Source organism: Brassica napus, chromosome C6 (genome assembly GCF_020379485.1).
Source record: "Brassica napus cultivar Da-Ae chromosome C6, Da-Ae, whole genome shotgun sequence".
Classification (NCBI taxonomy): Eukaryota; Viridiplantae; Streptophyta; class Magnoliopsida; order Brassicales; family Brassicaceae; genus Brassica; species Brassica napus.
Window position 1 is genome coordinate 22,159,865 of NC_063449.1, and position 20,295 is coordinate 22,180,159.

Genomic DNA, 20,295 nt, shown 5'->3' on the forward strand with positions numbered 1-20,295 from the left:
ATAATAAAAAACATTTAAAAAGTTTAAAATGGATTTAAAAACGAAAATATATGTATATATAATATGATTATATTAAAAAGAAAATTTCATAAAATAATAATATTCCATTTAAACATATTTTTACATAACAAAAATATAATTTCAAAGTAATAAAAATACTTACTGTATATATTTGTTTTTCTTCGATGAAAACAAAAATATTGATGACAATAAAAGCAAAAATATATTTTATATAATGTGATTTCATAAAAAACAAAGTTTACAAAGATATTTTCGATATTAAAAAATAAATATTATTCCTTTAAAACTTACTTTATACAATATAAAATAAATATATTTTTTAAGTAATAGAAATATTTCTTTATATCTATCTATTTTCTTAGATGATTACGTAAAAATAATTAAATAACATAAAAGGAAAATTACATGTTTACCACTTTTCATTTTTACAACTACTAATGAGACATTTCCAAAAATATCTTCTTCATTAAGTGGCAAAAGACTTTTATTTCCTTGTTCTTTATATATATAATAAATAAATAAAAATCTAAAAAAATAAAAAATAGTTTTTTTTATTTTTTTATTTTTTTCGAATTATACTATTTCGAAATTCAAACCCTAAACCTTAAAGTTCAACTCTAAACCCTAAACCATCAATCATAAACCTTTTTTTTATTAAATATGAACCCTAAACCCTAAACCCTAAACCCTGAAACATAAACTCTAAACCCTAAACCCTGAAACATCAACTCTAAACCCTAAACCCTAAACCTTCGACTCTAAACCATAAAGCATCAACTCTAAACCCTAAACCCTAAACTTCAACTCTAAACCCTAAACCTTCATCACTAAACCCTAAACTATCAACACTAAACCCTAAACCCTAAACCCTAAAAAAATTAACCCTAAACCCTAAAACATCAACTCTAAACCCTAAACCCTAAACCTTCAACTCTAAACCCTAAATTTTAAACCCTAAACCTAAACCCTAGAGTTGATGTTTTAGGGTTTAGATTTGAAGGTTTAGGGTTTTAGGGTTTAGGGTTTACGTTTAGGATTTAGAGATGATGTTTTAGGGTTTAGATTTGAAGGTTTAGGATTTTAGGGTTTAGGATTTTAGGGTTTAGGGTTTTAATTTCAGAAAATATAGGGTTTAGGGTTTACGTTTAAGGGTTAGAGTTGATGTTTTATGGTTTAGATTTGAAGGTTTAGGGTTTAGGGTTTAGATTTGATGTTTCGGGGTTTAGGGTTTAGAGTTGATGATTTAGGGTTTAAAGTTGATGTTTTAAGTTTAGATTTAGGGTTTAGGGTTTATGTTTAGGGTTTAGATTTGATGTTTTAGGGTTTAGATTTGAAGGCTTAGGGTTTAGGGTTTAGGGTTTAGAGTTGATGTTTCGAGGTTTAAGGTATATTTTACTTATATAATATGATTTCGCAGAAACTATCACAATTTTAGTGCTGATTTTTAAGATATATTAAAAATGGAACCTAAAAATATTTTTTTATGACAAGCATATTTTGATAGAATAATTACAAAATAATTTTAAATAGCATATACTTTTAATGAGGTATATATATATATTATCTTTTATTATTATTAAAAAAATCTTATTATTTAGTTTCTTTTTAAGTTTATGTTTTCTTTATGTTTGTGGAACTTAATATGCCTATAATCAAAATACCCAAACAAATCTGAATTCTCATTTTCAAGATTATTTAAAATAAATTCTAGTTTACCTTTCAATAAATCTAAGGTATACAAGTATTTAGAAGTTATAAATATTTTAATTATTGTAAATATTGATATTCGTTCATGAGCTTACAAAAATTAATCAGCTATACTTATGTATGTAATTTCTTATGATCCTCCTTTTATTTTCTAATATTTTAAAAAAATTAAAATAAATTTTTGATAAATATTATTAAAATACATGCATATTTAAGCTAGAAATAAAACTAATTTGATTTGACTTTATTAGAATCAAAATAATTATACTTGAGTTTGAATTTGAAAGAATATATGTAACTCAATTTACTCACAACATAAGTGAATCAACTAATCCAACTTATATACGAAATCAAAAATCTAGCTACAATAAAATATAATTCAATAATAAGAATCTATGTATTTTTATGCATATAAATTACAGGATGACTCAAAACATATTAATAAATAAAAAACAAAAGTTAACTAATTGTTACAAGATAGTTTTACATATATGTCTCAGACTTCATAATATTATCATTATATTTATTTATGTAATTTTGAATCAAACACTTCGGTTTATTTTTTATTTAATTCTAAGGACAATATCTATTACATTTATACAAAATCTTGCTAAAATATATTTTTATATCTAAGAAATTAGCTATATTTAGAATAAAATATTATAGCTGAATTCATAGAAATAGATGCAATTCAATATACACAAGCTATAGACAAATCGATTGTTGACCCAAAAACAACCAAACATAGGTGATATAACATGTCCAAAACCGTATGTCTAATTAAAATAATATAATATTATTAATATAAATCTATAAAAATAAATTATAAATTGATTTAAAATCAAAAGTAAATATCAATTAATTATAGTACATTAATTTTATAAATATTTATGTCCGTGCATGAGCACGGGATAATCACCTAGTATATTATATTTGTGACAAAAAAAAAAGTGTTATGCAAAGGTATTTCTCTTTATAATATCAAGGTGCAGGTATTTCTCTTTATAATATCAAGCCGCAACCCAAATTCTCTTTTAATTTCTAACTTATTATAAGATACTAGGGACATTGCCCCCGCGCAAGCGCGGAGTTCGTGGACAAAGTTTTTGTTTCATCTCAAGAATTGCTATGATTATTGTAATTGTGAATTTTACGTTTTGAGTTGTTTTTCAAGTTTTTTTATTGTTATAGGGTTAGAGTTGTGATGATGAATTGTGTATGCATTGTTCTCCACTTACGAAGTACTAAACTGTGTTAGTAATGTGATTGATATAGTTCGTGGTGTTGTTTGCTGTGTCACTGAGACTTATTGTTTGTTTGTCTTTTTAATTTGTTTCTTGTACTATTAAGAGTACATAAATTATATTAAAGTTGTTGAGAGTACCCTTTGTTTCTGGATATTTTTTTCTCCAGTTTAGTTGCGTAAGTTTTGTGCATTAAGTAATAATTTTTATTATCCTTATTATGTTTGTTATATGTTTCTTTTTTATTTTTAAACTTGTTGCTCTTACCGGACCTTTAAAACAAATACATGAAGACTTGTAGAAATAACTATAAAATGAGTGACAATTCTGAGTATTTAGGCCTTAATGGGTTTTAAACGAATTTATGTATTTCTCATAAGAAAACAATAACATTGACCTGTTGACATTGGGCATGTAAGCTGTTTTTATAAGACAAGAGGAGTGAGCAGGTGAAGATGTTGTTGTCTTCTTTGTGTCTGTCAGGATTTTATCTTGTATCTTCTGGTTTGGTTGTGTTTGTTTCTCTTTTATTTGATGGGTAATATGTAAACAAAAATCATTGTTAGTTGTATTTATCAGAGTTCGTAATTTACTCTGTTTTTTTGTTTAGGTAATTTCACTGATGTCGTTTTCATCTTCTTCTTTGCGAAAGTAAGTTTGTAAATTGTTAAATAGTTGGTCGTGTAGTTTGTATTTTTTTAGCTGACTCGATGTATGTGTCGTTGAGTTTTGGTTGAGGTGATTGATTTGGTATATTTGTTTTGAAGTTTATTTCTAAGATTAGACAAAAAAGAGAGGTGATCATTAATGATTTGTCTTTTTTGGAATTCTAGTTTTTGGTGTTTTGATTGTTTGGGATGTTGTGGTTTCTTTTAAGCTGTAAAATAAAGGTTTGTGTAAAATTAGTTTGATAAGTAATGGAGATAAATAGACGACCACATATTTTGGGTGGGAAATATTTTTGATTATGATGTTAGCACAATATACATAATAATATAAAGGAAATTGTGTGTTGATTGTTTGTTACGGATCAATGAGGAGACGGATAACGACTCGGGTTGTTTCTTTGGTAAGGTCAGAGCCCTGGACAGAACGGATTTGCCCAACCACATCTGCGAGTTTATATATCAATTATGATATCAAAACATAATATAAACCCAGATGCAATATGATAATATACCTGAGAGTTCTAGGTTTGTGTTCGCAATCACTTGAAAATTGTCGAACAATCTAATTATGACTGGAGATTGATCTTAGGAGCATCCGTGATGACTTCATCAATAATAGTTGGTGAGATGAAACGAATGAGGAATGAATGATCAGTTATCTTGTACATGCTTGAGCACCTATCAACCTCAAAATGATCGACTTACACAATGGAACCGGCTTTCAAAGATGGCATGTAATGATTAGCACGTCCGGCGGGAATAAAATCATGAATCACAGAATCTACAAATAATATTATTCAACAAAGAATCAAGAAATCAATTAAAAACAATCTATATTATTTTCCTTCCCTAGGCCCAGCCCACAGAGAAAGCCGAAGAAGCAAGAGTTTTCGACCTTCATAAATATATATTAGTTTCGGCCCTCAATGTACAAAGTATCCTTTAGTTTAGTGGTATAAATGTTGGTGTTTATATCTCAATAACCCGGGTTCGAGCCATGGACTTGACACTTTTTCACACTTTTTAAAAGTGGGACCCACAAAATGCTGACGTGGCGCGATGAGGAGAGGGCAAAAACTCAATCATTATAATATAGGTTTCGGCCATCAATGTACAAAGTATCCTTTAGTTTAGTGGTATAAATGTTGGTGTTTATATCTCGATAACCCGGATTCGAGCCATGGACTTGACACTTTTTCACACTTTTTAAAAGTGGGGACCCACGAAATGCTGACGTGTCGCACCGAAGAAAGAGCAAAAACTCAATCATTATAATATAGATTTGATAATATTCTAAGGAGAAAATTTTGTTTAGTAAACTAAAAAGAAAAAAGGAGAATCACAATGGAAAAAAAAAAGGAAATAGGAAACAAAAATTCAAATGTCGAATAGAAAAGGAAAACCCTAAATTGTTACCAAAAAAAAAAAAGAAAAGGAACACCCTAAAATATATATTCTTATATATACTAACCGAAGGGTGCCAAAGCAAAGCAAAAAACAAAGAAAAAACAAAGAAAAAACAATCAAACGATGGAGGAGAATGGGGAGGTCGGTCTTGCTCGTCCGATTTCTCGAGTGCATTGCCGGCAGAGATACAATCTAAAACTTGAAGCAGGAAAGACAAAGTTAGGAGCGATTCTTGAGATGTCCATAGTTGAAGAGGGACGTGGATCCCGTAAGGGTTGTGTAAGGACACGGGTCTATCTCTCGATTCCTGTTATCGAAGGGCGTTCAAGACAAGTCATACTTGAAACTTTGACGACATCAGGAATAAGCGAGGAAGATGGAAAATTCATAGTATCGTCCATGAATTGTCTTTATAATGAACTCATTCTCTTCAAGTGTCGGTCAGGTGGATTGTTAACGCTGTATATGAATGTCTTGGTGAGGGTTGATCACTATCACAACATTCGCAGGGGCATCAAAATCGATCAGGACCATCGGATCATCAAAGCTGATCAATACGACGGAGTTTGGGACTCCGACTCTATCGTAGTTGATCATGAGGAGGGCTGGAAGCATGTCGCCCGGATTTATATGGATGACGACAAAACCCTGAGGTATACCTTTCCCCGGGCTGATATTGCCATTCATCAAATACACTTTGAGCCTGCGAGTGAGAGTGCAGTAAGAAGTTTAAAGATATCACGGATAGAGGAGAAGATCTGTTGCGCAATCTGTTTAGAAGACTTGCCGGTTGGATCAGCTGCCTCTAGTTTGCCATGTCAGCATCACTTCCACACCGGATGCATCTTGGAATGGCTCAAGAACAGCCGCTTTTGCCCCACTTGTCGTTTAGTCTTACCTGCCAAAGAAAGATTTTTCTCAAATATATAAAACTTTTCCAAATTTAATTATTAACATAGACACACAATCATATTGAACGGGTTTATGTCAATATCTAAGCACCACACGTTTGATTGCAACTATAATAGGAGACTCTTGAATCCCTGATTCTGTGACTGAAAACTTTTTTTTTTCCGTGATAATTCCAAAAGATAAATAACGCAGCTCGATAAATGATATCTTGCATATTTCTATTGTCTTATTCATTCACCCATGTGCATTTTGATCATATAGACTAGGATTTAGCCATGTTTAGGTTGCATTTTTCATACATGAGTCTTTATTATGTATTGGAGTACCACATGGAGTTGTTGGAGACATTTGGATGCATTTGGAGCTCAAAAGAGGTGATGTAGGTGATCATTGGACGAGCAGAGCATAAGAGCGACATCACGGAGCGACGCCATGAGGTCGCTCCAAACTACCTCTCAGAGCGACCTCGCTGGAGCGACCCCGAGAAGTCGCTCGCCATTTCATCCCGGTGGAAGCCGAAAACTGACCCGGAGCGACCTATCAGAGTGACCACTCCAGGTCGCTCCCGAAGCCCAGAGCGACTTGGCCAGAGTGACACCCCGAGGTCGCTCGCATTTCTATCGCGTGACGACAACACAATGGAGCTGGAGCGACCTCTCAAAGCGACCCACTGAGGTCGCTCCCAAAGCCCAGAGCGACTTGTCGGAGCGACATGCCGAGGTCGCTCCGCGTCTATTTGTTGGCCGAATTCATGTTTTCTCAAGGGCATTTTGGTCATTTCATTATGCACGTTTTTACTTTTCAAAACCTATGTTTTAAGTACCTTTGGTAGCCACCAGGCAGATTATCTTTTCTTCTTAAGAAAAACCTTTGGAAAGTTCATCTCTTGAATCATTTTTGTTCATCTAGTTATTGCAATTCTGTGTTTCCAATTCATTGTTGTATCCCTCTGTATGATGAATCTGAAATCCAAAATGGGTTTAAGAGGAATCATGAAGAGTAGTGAGTAATCACCATTTGAATTCATGGGTTAGGAAGATTAAGGGTGATTAGGTTAGAGCTAGGATATTTTAGTGTAGATCATTCCAAAACCTTGCTAGTAGAGTAACACTACAAAAAACAGCGGTATTCTGACGGACATTCCGACGGAAAATGAAATCCTCGAAATATCCCGAGGAATTTCCGAGGAAATTCCGAGGAAACACAAAATTGGGGTTCCTCGGAATTTCCTCGAAATATACCGACGGAATTCCGAGGAAATATCAATCCGTCGGAATATTCTGAGGAAATTCCGAGGAAAAATGGGTTCCTCGGAAAAAACCGATGAATTCCGAGGAAATATTATAGCCGTTGGAGAGCCGCTGGGGGATTTTACAAAATTCCGAGGAAATTCCGACGAACTAGCCTTTTCCGTCGGAATTCCGTCGGAATTTCCTCGGTCTGTCGGCAGGATTTAAACTATAAATACAAGCACTCCTCTTCCTCTTCATTCACTCCATATCTTCATCCTCCCTCTTACTCTATTTACACACGAATTTGATTAATAAAAAATATGTCTTCTTCAAATTATTTTCGTTCTTGGATCGATCGACCTCATTTGGATCCGAACACGAGATTGCTTACGGAAGAATACCAACGAGGTATAACCGAATTCATGGGGTTAGTTCACCGACAACCGGAAGAAAAAACAGGTATGTTAAGATGTCCTTGCTCTAATCAGGTAGAGCTCGAAAAATCAAGGGGAATAGAGCCCAAAATTGTTCAAATCGGATGATTATAGAGAGAGAAAGGGGGGGGGGGGGGCGAATTATAGGGGAAATCGGAGGGGATGAGAGTTCTGAGGTTTAGATCCAAAAAGTTTGGGTTTTGCCTTATAATTCTGCTTCCCGCACACACATCGATCAATGCGTTTTTGAACAAATACGGATCGATCGATCACATTGTTACGCTTTGGTCCATCTTAGTGATCGATCGATGCGTTTTTGAACAAATATCCATCGATCGATCCGTTTATAAAAAAATTTACAAGATTTTCCGAGGACATTCCGAGGAACACTTGAGATTCTCCATCGATCGATGAGATAATCTAATCGATCGATCACATTGTTACGCTTTGGTCCATCTTAGTGATCGATCGATGCGTTTTCGGATATATATACATTGATCGATCCGTTTATAAAAAAACTTACAAGATTTTCCGAGGAACACTTGAGATTCTCCATCGATCGATGGGATAATCTAATCGATCGATCACATTCTTACGCTTTGGTCCATCATAGTGATCGATCGATGCGTTTTTGGATATATATACATCGATCGATCCGTTTATAAAAAAACTTACAAGATTTTCCGAGGACATTACGAGGAACGCTTGATATTCTCCATCGATCGATGGGATAATCTAATCGATCGACCACATTCTTACGCTTTGGTCCATCTTAGTGATCGATCGATGCGTTTTTGGATATATATACATCGATCGATCCGTTTATACAAAAAAAAATTGACGTATTGAAACCCCAAACACTAGTTCCTCGGAATTTCCTCGGAATATTGCGACGGAATTCCGAGGAAGAAGAGGGTTTCCTCGGAATTCCCTCGGAATAATCCGAGGAAATTCCGAGGAAATAGGGTTTTTAAACCGAAAACAACGTTTTGCGGTTTGAATAACACCTATATAACCCTTATTAAGTGTCTTACGTTCATTATGAAGTCAAAAATTTGTTCCTTACCGTATAATTAACACTTTTCCGATTGTATGAACGAAATCCCACAACATAAGAGAAACACTTATACCTTTTAATGAACGGTAAAGGGAATACTTTCAATTAGTTTTGAAATTTGTTATTTCATGGTTTATGCTCATCTATACAAAGAATCCTCAATGGTATGCATTACAATTGTATAAGAAATGAAATACGGCAAAAAAAATTGATGTTTTGAAACCCCAAACACTAGTTCCTCGGTATTTCCTCGGAATATTTTCATTTTACCGGGCAAATATTTCGTGAAAATTGAAATTAGAATTCCGACGGATAATGTCCGTCGGACCCTAGGTTTTATAACCACGAGCCCCTTCTTCTTCCCCATTTCTCTCTTCTTCCTCTGCGCGACTCCTCTCTTCTCTCCGGCGATTTCCCCCTGAAATCCGACGATATCTCCGGCGATCTCCCCCTTCTCTTACACAAATCATGTAAGGACCCTATCCCACTCTCTTATGTTCTATTTGTTAGGTTTTTGTGTAGTTTTGATAGATTTTTGTTAGGGTGATTGGTTAGGATTGTGATTTGGTTGTATAATAGGTTTAGAATTGTGATTTGGTTGAATAATTTGTTTTGTTGAATTGATTTAGAATTTTTTTTATTATTTTTTTTATTTTTTTTGTATTTATAAAATCGATTTTTGTATATAAAATCAATTTTTGTATTTTACAAAACGATTTTTCTATATAAATTCGATTTTTTGGATTTTACAAAATCTTTTTTGTATATAAATTCAATTTTTTGAATTTTACAAAACATTTTTAATATCTATAAAACTTTTTTTGTGATTAAAAACTATTATTTGGGATTTAAAAATATTTTTAATATATATATATATATTATTATTATTAAAACTATTTTTTGTAATTATTAAACTATTTTTTATTTATTAAAACTATTTTTTGTTTATTTGAACTATTTTTATATATTTATTAAATATTTTTAATATCTATAAATCTTTTTTTGTGATTAAATTATTTGGGATTTTTTTTAAAAAAATTTAATTTATATATTTCTGTATTTATTAAATATATTTTTTTAATTTACAGGTCTCATGATGATCAGACCCGGCCTCGACAGCGTCGTGGTCGTGGTGGTACGGGGAGCCAGTCTCGGGATTCCAGCCATTTTCAGGATTCCCCTTCGCCCCACTGCTCCAACCATACATCTCCCTCTGCTGCACCCGCTCCTGCTCCTCTCGCTCCCGCTGCTGCATCCGCTCCTGTTCCTCCGGGTCCTCCGGGAGTGATGCGTGTTGCGGAGTTGGTTCAACAGTCCGGTCGTGACCATCTTCCGTATCTCACTCCGTATCCACATGGACGGGGTCAAACATGGTAATTAAACATTTTTTTTTCTTTAAATTTGGATTCAATATTAACCGTTTTTTCTTTTTATTAGGTTCAACCGATCCGGGAACGGGATCAGCGGATGGATCAACCGTATGATGTACTCGGCCCTCGACAGGGGACATCCGACTTTCACTCACTTCCCTACCGACAAGCAGGTTCTGTGGTTTCGTCAGTTTGCAGTAAGTATTCTAATTTTTTACTTATATTTTTAATCTTTAATATAAATTTTCTACTAATTGTGTTTTTTTTTCAGCAAGAGTTCAACTGGAATTCCGATGAGACGATCTTTATCTATCACCACTTCGTCCATAAAGTTATGGACAACAATGGGAAGCAGATACACGAGTGGAAGAAGAAGTGGGAAATCAATAAGGTTCGATTTAATTTATTAAACAATTTTTTAATTTATTAAACCATTTTTTAATTTATTAAACTATTTTTTTTTTATATTAAAAGGTCTCAAAGTCGATGAACGACACGGTCTGGAAGGAGTTGTGTGCGCATTGGGATAAGGAAGAGACGAAAGAAACTTCTTCCACCAACTCCACCAACCGCAGGAGCAACCGTAAAGGGAAGGGCATCTACAAGCATAACTTGAGTGCTCAGTCTATTGCCACTCTGGGAGATCGCATGCTAAGTTCAACAGCTTTTTCTTCAATTATTTGAGTTTCAGAATTTTAATTTATTGTGCATTTTTTATAATTTCTAATGTTTCTTTAATTTATGTTTTTTTTCAAGGCGGAAGAAAATGATGGCGAGCCGGTTGATGATCTCGCCCTAATGAGGAGGGCGTATACCAACAAAAAGACCGGCCAGATTGATGACGGTCTTGTGAGGGACGTGGTCGACCTGGTCCAAACTCAGGTGGTAGACGAAGTGTCTCAGCTTCAAACCGAGGATGACGCTTCGACGGCTTCGACCAACTTGTCCCGGTTTCGAATCAACGAAATCGTTGAATCCGTAAGTTCTTTTTTTTAAAAAAAGTTCAATTCATTTATTTCTTGGTTTAAATTTGTAAATTTGGCTATTTTCTATTCAGTCGGTTCCAAATAAGAAGGGACGTTTGGTCGGTTTGGGTTGTCGCACCCGGTCGGTTCCTCCTTCTTCTGCACCACCGCCCTTTGTTGATCCAGAAGTACTTACGGCTCAGTTGAAGGACGAAGATGATCGTATATCTTTGTTGGAGACCCAGATGGCGGCTCAACAGGCGGGCTATGAGGCACAGAGGAGGCTGAACCAGCAAATGATGGAGATGATGCAGAGGATGTACCCGAACGAGGTGTTCCCGGACGTGCCAGACCCGTAGTTTTTTTTTTTTCCAAAAACTCGGAATGTTTTATTTTTATTTGTGAAACTTTGAATATTAATTAATATGATTTCAATTTTAATTTTAATTTCATATTTTTGAATTTAAATTTCAGAAATTTTATTTTTTTAAAAAAAATTAATATTTTTTACATTCCGAGGAAATTAATTATATTTTTTACTCGATCGATCGATGCGTTTTTGGACATAAATCCATCGATCGATCTGTTTATAAAAAAAGGTTCAGAATATACCGAGGGACCTGTTCCTCGGAATATACCGAGGAACCGTTCCCTCGGTATATACCGAGGGACATGTTCCTCGGAATATACCGAGGGACATATTCCTCGGAATATTCTGAGGAACGTGTCCCTCGGTATATTCCTATCGATCGATGTATATATGTCCAAAAACGCATCGATCGATGAACTTCCGAGGAAATATCCCGAGGAAGTTCTCCCTCGGTATATTCCGTGGAGATTTCCGACAAACTAGTGATCCTCGGAAATTTGTTTCCTCGGAATTCCGTCGAAAAATTCCGAGGGATTTCCGAGGAAGGAAGAAATTCCGAGGACTTGTTTCGTCGGTATGTCGTCGGTATAACGATATTCCGACGAAATTCCGACGATTTTTTCCCTCAGAATCCTTGCTGTTTTCTTGTAGTGTAATCATAATGCATCTTCTGAGTTAGCTTCTCAAAAGTTGATCTTTAGGCATTTCCCACCCAAAAGGTGTTCGATGAAATGCCTGAAACAACTCTTCTAACCTTTTACCATATTTTGCCATAGACATTTGTTGTTAGATGTGCTAAGATAGCCTTAGACCTGTTAGTAATGATTGCTTCCATATTATTCAACCAAAGATATTTGTTGTTTGAAATGTGTTAGTAAATGAACATTCATCTAGACATAGAGTTTGTTTAGAATCGTGTCTAAGCTTAAGATTGATAGTTTGATTGTTCGTCTGCCATCCTTAGTTCGAAACTTGATCACCCAAGGTCTAATTCCTATGCCCATGAGTTCTCATTTTTCTTAGTTAAGAAAGTCAACTCATTTACCGCTTTTATTATTCTGAAACTGAATCAGCTTTATTCTGAAACTGAATCAGCTTTATTCATTAGCTTAGAAATCATTTGAAATCACTGGTTGCACTTAGATTGAGTGAATACTTGCATTCTCATTGCTTCGAATTCCCTTAGAATTGGTTCGACAATCATTTATACTACAACATTTGTCTTAGGAGCCTTGAAAACTCCTAACATCAAATTGGCGCAGTTGCCAAATTCTGAGTAGATTTGAACATTGAGATTTAGACACTTGCTTGAGACTAAGTCATTTTTATTTTCTTTTGTTACTGATTCTCTTTCTTCACCTCCCTTTAATCTACACGTGTATGAACTTGCGGAGCAGGGGTCCATCAAACCTAGTTCCAAGAGCTGCAGACATCAGAGCTTTAGAAAGATAGTGTGCTAGAAAGAGAAGAGAAGAAGAGCAACAGGCTCAATTGCAGAGATTGGACACTGATATGGGTGACATACCTCAAAATGATGCGGGCGTCAATGGAGCTAACAACGTTCCACAAAACCAACAGCGAGCAGCTCGACCCATTGGCACTTACGACCCCCCCAACATTCATGGCCATAGATTGGGAATCCGAGCACCCGCTGTGGCAGCCAACAACTTTGAGATCAAGTCAGGACTCCTCAACGTGATAGAGAACAACAAATATCATGGCTTGGCTTTGGAGGATCCATTCGATCACTTGGACAGGTTCGACAGCTACTGTGGGTTGTCAAAAACCAATGGTGTGTCTGAGGATCCCTTAAAGCTAAAGTTATTCCCTTTCTCTTTGGGGGATAAGGCATGACAGTGGGAGAAGTCTCTACCAAGCGACTCTATCACCACTTGGGATGACTGCAAGAAAGCTTTCTTGGAGAAGTTCTTCTCTACTTTAAGAACTGCTAAGCTGAGAAATGAGATCTCCAGCTTTCAACAGAAAGGCTTGGAAGGATTCAGTGAAGCCTGGGGGAGATTCAAAGGCTAACAAGCTCAATGCCCTCATCATGGATTCTCTAAGGAAAGCCTGCTGAGCACATTCTACAGAGGAGCTCTTCCTAAGTACAGAACCAGATTGGATACAGCTAGCAATGGGTTCTTCTTGGGAAGAACAGAGGAGGATGCAGAGCAGCTGGTAGACAACATGGTCAAGAGTGATGCAGTCTACAGCAGAGACCACGACAGAAGCAGTATAACAAATGACAAGCAGACGAGGAAGGAGTTAAACGCTCTCCAGGATAAGATTGATATTCTCATTGCTGATAAGACCACCCAGGAGCAGCTGCACTTTGTTGGTAACCCAAACCAAGAAGCCACACCTGTTGTCCAGGAAGTTGATGGTTTGGAAGGGCAAGAAGAGATGTGCTTCATCAACAACAATGGTAGCTGGTACAAGAAAGAGCCAAACTTTCAGTACAACAACTACCAACAGAGATCTTACCCCAACAACCAACAGAGTGGTTATCAGCCTAGATACAACCAGCAAGCCAACTACCAACCTCAGCAAACCACTCATCCTGGTTTCCACAACAAAGGACAACAACCTGCCCAAAAACAACCTACTACTTCTACCTCTACTCCTCAAGTCAGCAGCACTGATGCCCTACTAAAAAAAATCTTGGAGTCTCATACAAGAAGTGAGAAGCATGTTGGATATGAGTTGAAGAACCTTCACTCAAAGATTGATGGAAGCTACAATGAGCTCAACAACAAGTTCAGAACTTTGGAGAACCAGTTTGCTGCCATGAACACTCAACAAAATCGTCAACAAGGTTCTTTACCTGCAAAATCTGAGCAAAACCCCAAGGAGACCATGAAAGCTATCACCCTCAGGAGTGGTAAGGAGTTACCTCAGAAAGCTCTCACCAAGGATGCTGAAACAAGGTGAGGGGGTTGCCATCAACATAGATGATGAAGTGGTGATTGTTGATGAGAAAATCAATGATGAAATCTTGGAGAAGATTGTGGAAGCAAAAGGTAAAGGAAATGTTGGGGAAGAGAAGAAAACAGTGAAAGATGGTGAAGTTATTGCTCCAGCAAGTGAGAATTCTTTTGTTCCTCCTCCCTATGAACCCAAACTACCATTCCCTGGTAGATTCAAGAGGCAGCTGCTAGAGAAGTACAAAGCTCTATTTGAGAAGCAAATGAGTGAAGTTCAAGTCACAATGCCCATCATTGATGCTTTCATGCTGATTCCTCAATATAGCAAGTTCCTGAAAGATATTGTAGCTGCAAAGAAGAAGGAGATGGAGGGCATGATGATTCTTACTCATGAGTGCAGTGCCATCATCCAGAGGCTTGTTGTTCCAAAGAAGCTAGAAGATCCAGGATGCTTCACATTACCTTGTGCTCTTGGACCTATGGTATTTGATAGATGTCTCTGCGATTTGGGAGCTAGTGTCAGCTTGATGTCTTTATCTGTTGCTAAGAAGCTTGGTTTCACTCAGTACAAGAAGTGTAGACTGTCTCTGGTATTGGTTGATCGTTCAGTGAAGTACCATGTGGGTATCTTGGAGGACCTCCCCGTTATGGTTGGAAAATATGAGATCCCTACAGACTTTGTGGTGCTTGAGATGGGTGAGGAAGCTGCAGATCCTTTAATCCTTGGAAGGCATTTCTTAGCTACAGCAGGAGCAGTTGTTAATGTGAAAGAGGGCAAGATTGATCTCCACTTGGGTAAAGGGCATGTTCTTCACTTTGACATCAAGGAGGTAATGAAGAAACCAACAGTTCAAGGGCAAGTTTTCTACATTGAAGAGATGGATGCCCTTGCTGATGACCTCCTTGAAGAGTTGTCACTAGAAGACCCTCTACAGCATGTTTTGACGATAGAGAGGGAAGCTGAAGTGATTCAGAACCTGGAGAGTGCTGCCTATGGGATGATGTTGGATTCACACAGAGGATTTGGTAGTAAGGATCAGTATGAGGAGCTGCCTCAAATTGTCCATCAGGAAGTCTCAGTCATTCAAGAAGGAGACACCCAGCAAGACGACTGGAGCGAGCTTAAGGCGCCTAAAGTGGAGCTTAAACCTCTCCCCAATGGTGTAAGGTATGCATTTCTTGGTCCTAATGGAACTTATCCAGTCATTGTGAGTACTGAAGTTACTGAAACTGAGCTATCTGAACTTTTGAAAACACTTAAAAGATTTAGAAAAGCAATAGGTTACTCACTTGATGACATCAAAGGAATATCACCCTCTTTGTGTATGCATAGGATACATCTTGAGGATGAATCAATGACTTCTATCGAGCATCAAAGAAGGTTAAATCCTAACCTGAAGGATGTTGTAAAGAAAGAGATTCTTAAACTCTTAGATGCTGGTGTTATCTACCCTATCTCAGATTCTAAATGGGTATCTCCTGTGCATGTTGTGCCAAAAAAGGGTGGTATAACTGTGATTAAAAATGACAAGGATGAATTGATACCAACAAGAACAGTCACTGGGCATATAATGTGTATTGATTACCGAAAACTGAACTCTGCAGCTAGAAAAGATCATTTTCCACTTCCATTTATTGATCAGATGCTTGAGAGACTTGCAAATCATCCATTTTATTGCTTTCTTGATGGATATTCAGGATTCTTCCAGATCCCCATACATCCCAATGATCAGGAGAAAACAACATTCACATGTCCTTATGGTACCTTCGCATATCGAAGAATGCCATTTGGTCTATGTAATGCTCCAGCCACATTTCAAAGGTGCATGAAGTTGATCTTTTCTGATCTGATTGAGGATGTTGTGGAGGTGTTCATGGATGATTTCTCTGTCTATGGATCTTCGTTTTCTGCTTGTTTGTCAAATTTGTGCAGAGTCCTACAGAGATGTGAAGACACCAACCTTGTGCTGAACTGGGAGAAGTGTCACTTCATGGTCAAAGAAGGGATTGTGCTGGGACACAAGATATCAGAGAAGGGGATTGAGGTGGATAAGGCTAAGATCGATGTCATGGTTGGTTTGCCCCCACTGAAAACAGTGAAAGACATCAGAAGTTTTCTTGGTCATGCTGGATTCTACAGGAGATTCATCAAGGACTTCTTCATGATCACTAGACCATTGACCAGGCTGCTGTGCAAAGAAGCCACCTTCAGATTTGATGTGGAGTGTCTAGAAGCCTTCAAGAAGCTAAAAGGTGAACTCATCAGTGCTCCAATTGTCCAGCCACCTAATTGGGATCTCCCCTTTGAGATCATGTGTGATGCTAGTGATTATGCTGTGGGAACTGTTTTGGGGCAGAAGAAAGATGGCAAGACCCATGTGATCTACTACGCGAGCCAAACCCTGAATGATGCTCAGATGAGATATGCCACAACAGAGAAGAAGATGCTAGCCATTGTCTTTGCCTTTGAGAAGTTCAGAAGCTACTTGGTGGGATCTAAAGTCATTGTCTACACAGATCATGCTGCGTTGAGACACCTTTTGGCGAAGAAGGATGCAAAGCCCAGACTCTTGAGATGGATTCTTTTGCTGCAATAGTTTGATTTAGAGATCAAGTACAAGCCAGGAGTTGAGAATGGTGTAGCTGATCACTTGTCCAGGCTGAGAGTGGAGTGTGACATTCCAATTGATGAAGGACTCCCTGAGGAACAGATCATGGCTATTGGAGCAGTGATAGCAGTTTGTGAGACTGGAAGGAAGCTTGAAGAAGTCAAGGCAACATAAGAGAAAGAACCTTGGTATGCTGATTTGGTGAATTACCTATCCACAGGAAAAGAGCATTTGAATCTTGTGGGTTATGCCAAGAAGAAGTTCTACAAGGATGTGAAGAGATACTACTGGGATGAGCTCTACCTCTACATTCTTTGCAAAGATCAACTTTATAGGAGAGTGGTTGCTAATGAGGAGATTGATGGGATCCTTACACAGTGTCATGGATCATCTTATGGAGGTCACTTTACTACCTTCATGACTGTTGCTAAGGTGTTACAAGCTGGATTCTGGTGGCCACACATGTTCAAGGACACACAAGACTTTGTTTCAAGGTGTGATTCATGCCAAAGGAGGGGAAACATCACCAAGAGGAATGAGATGCCTCAGAATCCAATCCTTGAAGTTGAAGTGTTTGATGTGTGGGGTATTGACTTCATGGGGCCATTTCCATCATCACATGGCAACAAGTACATCCTGGTATCTGTTGATTATGTCTCAAAATGGGTGGAAGCTATTGCAAGTCCCACCAATGATGCAAGAGTGGTAATCAAGATGTTCAAGAGCACCATCTATCCAAGGTTCAGAGTTCCAAGAGTTGTAATCAGTGATGGAGGGTCTCATTTCATCAACAAACTGCTTGAGGGACTTCTCAGGAAGAACGGTGTTAAGCACAAGGTGGTAACTCTTTACCATCCTCAAACAAGTGGTCAAGTTGAGATTTCTAACAGAGAGATCAAGTCCATTTTGGAGAAGATTGTGGGGATTACAAGGAAGGATTGGTCAGTTAAGCTTGATGATGCGCTTTGGGCTTATAGGACAGCTTACAAGACACCTCTGGGGACCACACCTTTCAACCTAGTGTACGGGAAAGCTTGTCATCTGCCAGTGGAGCTTGAGTACAAGGCACTTTGGGCAGTAAAGTTGCAGAACTTTGATATCAAGAGTGCCAAGGAGAAAAGGCTTTTTCAGCTACATGAGCTTGATGAGATAAGAATGGATGCCTTTGAAAACTCAAGGATCTACAAGGAGAAGACTAAAGCTTTTCATGACAAGAATATCCTAAAGAGAGAGTTTAAAGAAGGAGATCAAGTTCTTCTCTACAACTCAAGACTGAAGTTGTTTCCAGGAAAGCTTAAGTCAAGGTGGTCCGGCCCCTTCAAGGTCAAAGAGGTTAAGTGATATTACGTGTATACGCACACCAATTAACCTAATGTGCACACTACCACAATCGAATGGTATGTCGATGTAGCACTTTAGGATCGAATCCACAGAGACCAACGATTACACTTTATCCTTATGGGATCAATACTTAGCTAAAACAATGATGGGGTTTTGAGATTAAGGTTTCGTAACAAGCAAGTAATAAGATTAATTAAAGATTTCAGATGATTAAAAATGCTAGCCTAGGGTGGTTTGATCGGGTGTTAAGCAAGTGTGAGCCAAACAATTATTCAAGTTTAGCTAAGAGCAAGTCTAGAACTCGGATCACTCAAGTAGAACAGTCCACTGTCGTGGTACGGCTCCCTATGCTGATCGATCTTGATACCTAAACTCTCGTTTGGATCAAGACGCGACAGCAAGCAATAGAGATCAAGTCCGATATGTTCACAAAACACCCTAACATCTACTTTCGCTGGTTAGGGATATGATGCTCATTCAAGTTATGTCTAGCAACCTATAACACTTTTGATGAATAGATTAAACCTAGAATCAGCCACTAAGTGGTTAACTTGATTCAAGCCTTAAGAACAACAGTGAATGAAGACAATCGATTTATAACTTATTTATGTCAAGCTCACGGATCTAACACCCTAACACCCTAGACTAGCAAGCTGACTACTCAGCCATGGAGCAAGAAAACAAAGAGACAGAGATATAAAGCAACATGAAATATGACTGAAATAAAGTAATAGGGTTCAGGGGGTTCTTCTCTAAATCGAGAGAGATGGCCTTCTCCCTTTACAAAGTAGCAAAATCTCATGTTTCCAACTCTAAGGTCTGGTTTCTTCTCAAAGAAAAAGCGTAGAATGATAAAGAGAAACATAAAATATGATATATCAAAGCCACAGGCGGCTGGGAGAGAAAATAGGGATAATTAGGGCAAATCCCGTAATGATTGTAGTTTCCTTAAAAATCTCTGCCGCTGGAACACTCACTCGGAACAGTCAATCGGGTTGCTCCGCTATCTGACTGTTCTGCGTGAAAACCACCAAATTGCATTGTTTTCTGCCTCTTTTGTTCCAGCTGGTCCATCTCCCATCCAATGCAACTCCAGACACGTAATGACTCCAAAAGGACTAGAAAGACTCGATAAAGACTTGAAAACCAATTTAAAAGCATATACACAAGATGTATAAAAGACCATATATCAATTCCCCCAGACTTAGATCTTTGTTTGTCCTCAAACAATGTCAAGTATCAAGAACAGGGAGAAAGGTTTGAAAGTGTGGGAACTCTCCTATTCTCAGCAACCATACTTTAACCACGAATCTCTGAACCATACAAGCAGTAAAACTAGGACAACACACCCTTACCGGAACCCCACTGACTGCTGTTCAAAAATCGGCTCCATACTCTTCATCTCAAACCTGAAAAAGCAACACTATTGAGACAGAACTCCCTACATTCATTTAAGAGTAGCGTGAGCTTCTCATCACAGGCATCATTCAGGGTTGACGGTCTAGGTGTGGAACAGGCTATTTAATGGTGGAGTTAAAAGTGTTTAGGGGCTACCATTTCATTGAAGAGGATGCAGGATATCACACAAAATGACAAGAGAGGATAGATCCATTGATGTCCACAACCTCTACTCGTTTTTGCTCTATCTGGTGCGACTGTTCTGATGACGGAACAAGCAACTGATTGTTCTGCGTTCCACTTTCCTTTTGGTACCCACTCCTTTGCTCGATCTTTCCAGTGGCTCATATTTCTTTGATCTCATCCCCTTCTCCATCACCTTATTTTGGTTTTTTTTTTTTGTCTGAAGACTGATATGGTGATGTGACAAAGAAGGAGGTCATACATGATGGTTCTGAGTGCCACTGGTGGTTCTGATTTCGCAACCATCCTGGTTCTCCACCCCTGCTCTTGCGCAGTTCATTGGGGGATAAGGCATGACAGTGGGAGAAGTCTCTACCAAGCGACTCTATCACCACTTGGGATGACTGCAAGAAAGCTTTCTTGGAGAAGTTCTTCTCTACTTCAAGAACTGCT

At 37.5% G+C, this 20,295-nt stretch overlaps 1 non-coding gene across 1 annotated transcript; it reads right to left on the bottom strand.

Annotated features, from left to right (window-relative positions):
* Positions 1–13,337: 13,337 nt before the first annotated feature.
* Positions 13,338–13,444, bottom strand: LOC125589363. Its single transcript, XR_007325552.1, has one exon. It is a non-coding gene; the product is annotated as a small nucleolar RNA R71 (small nucleolar RNA).
* Between the last annotated feature and the right edge of the window lie 6,851 nt (positions 13,445–20,295).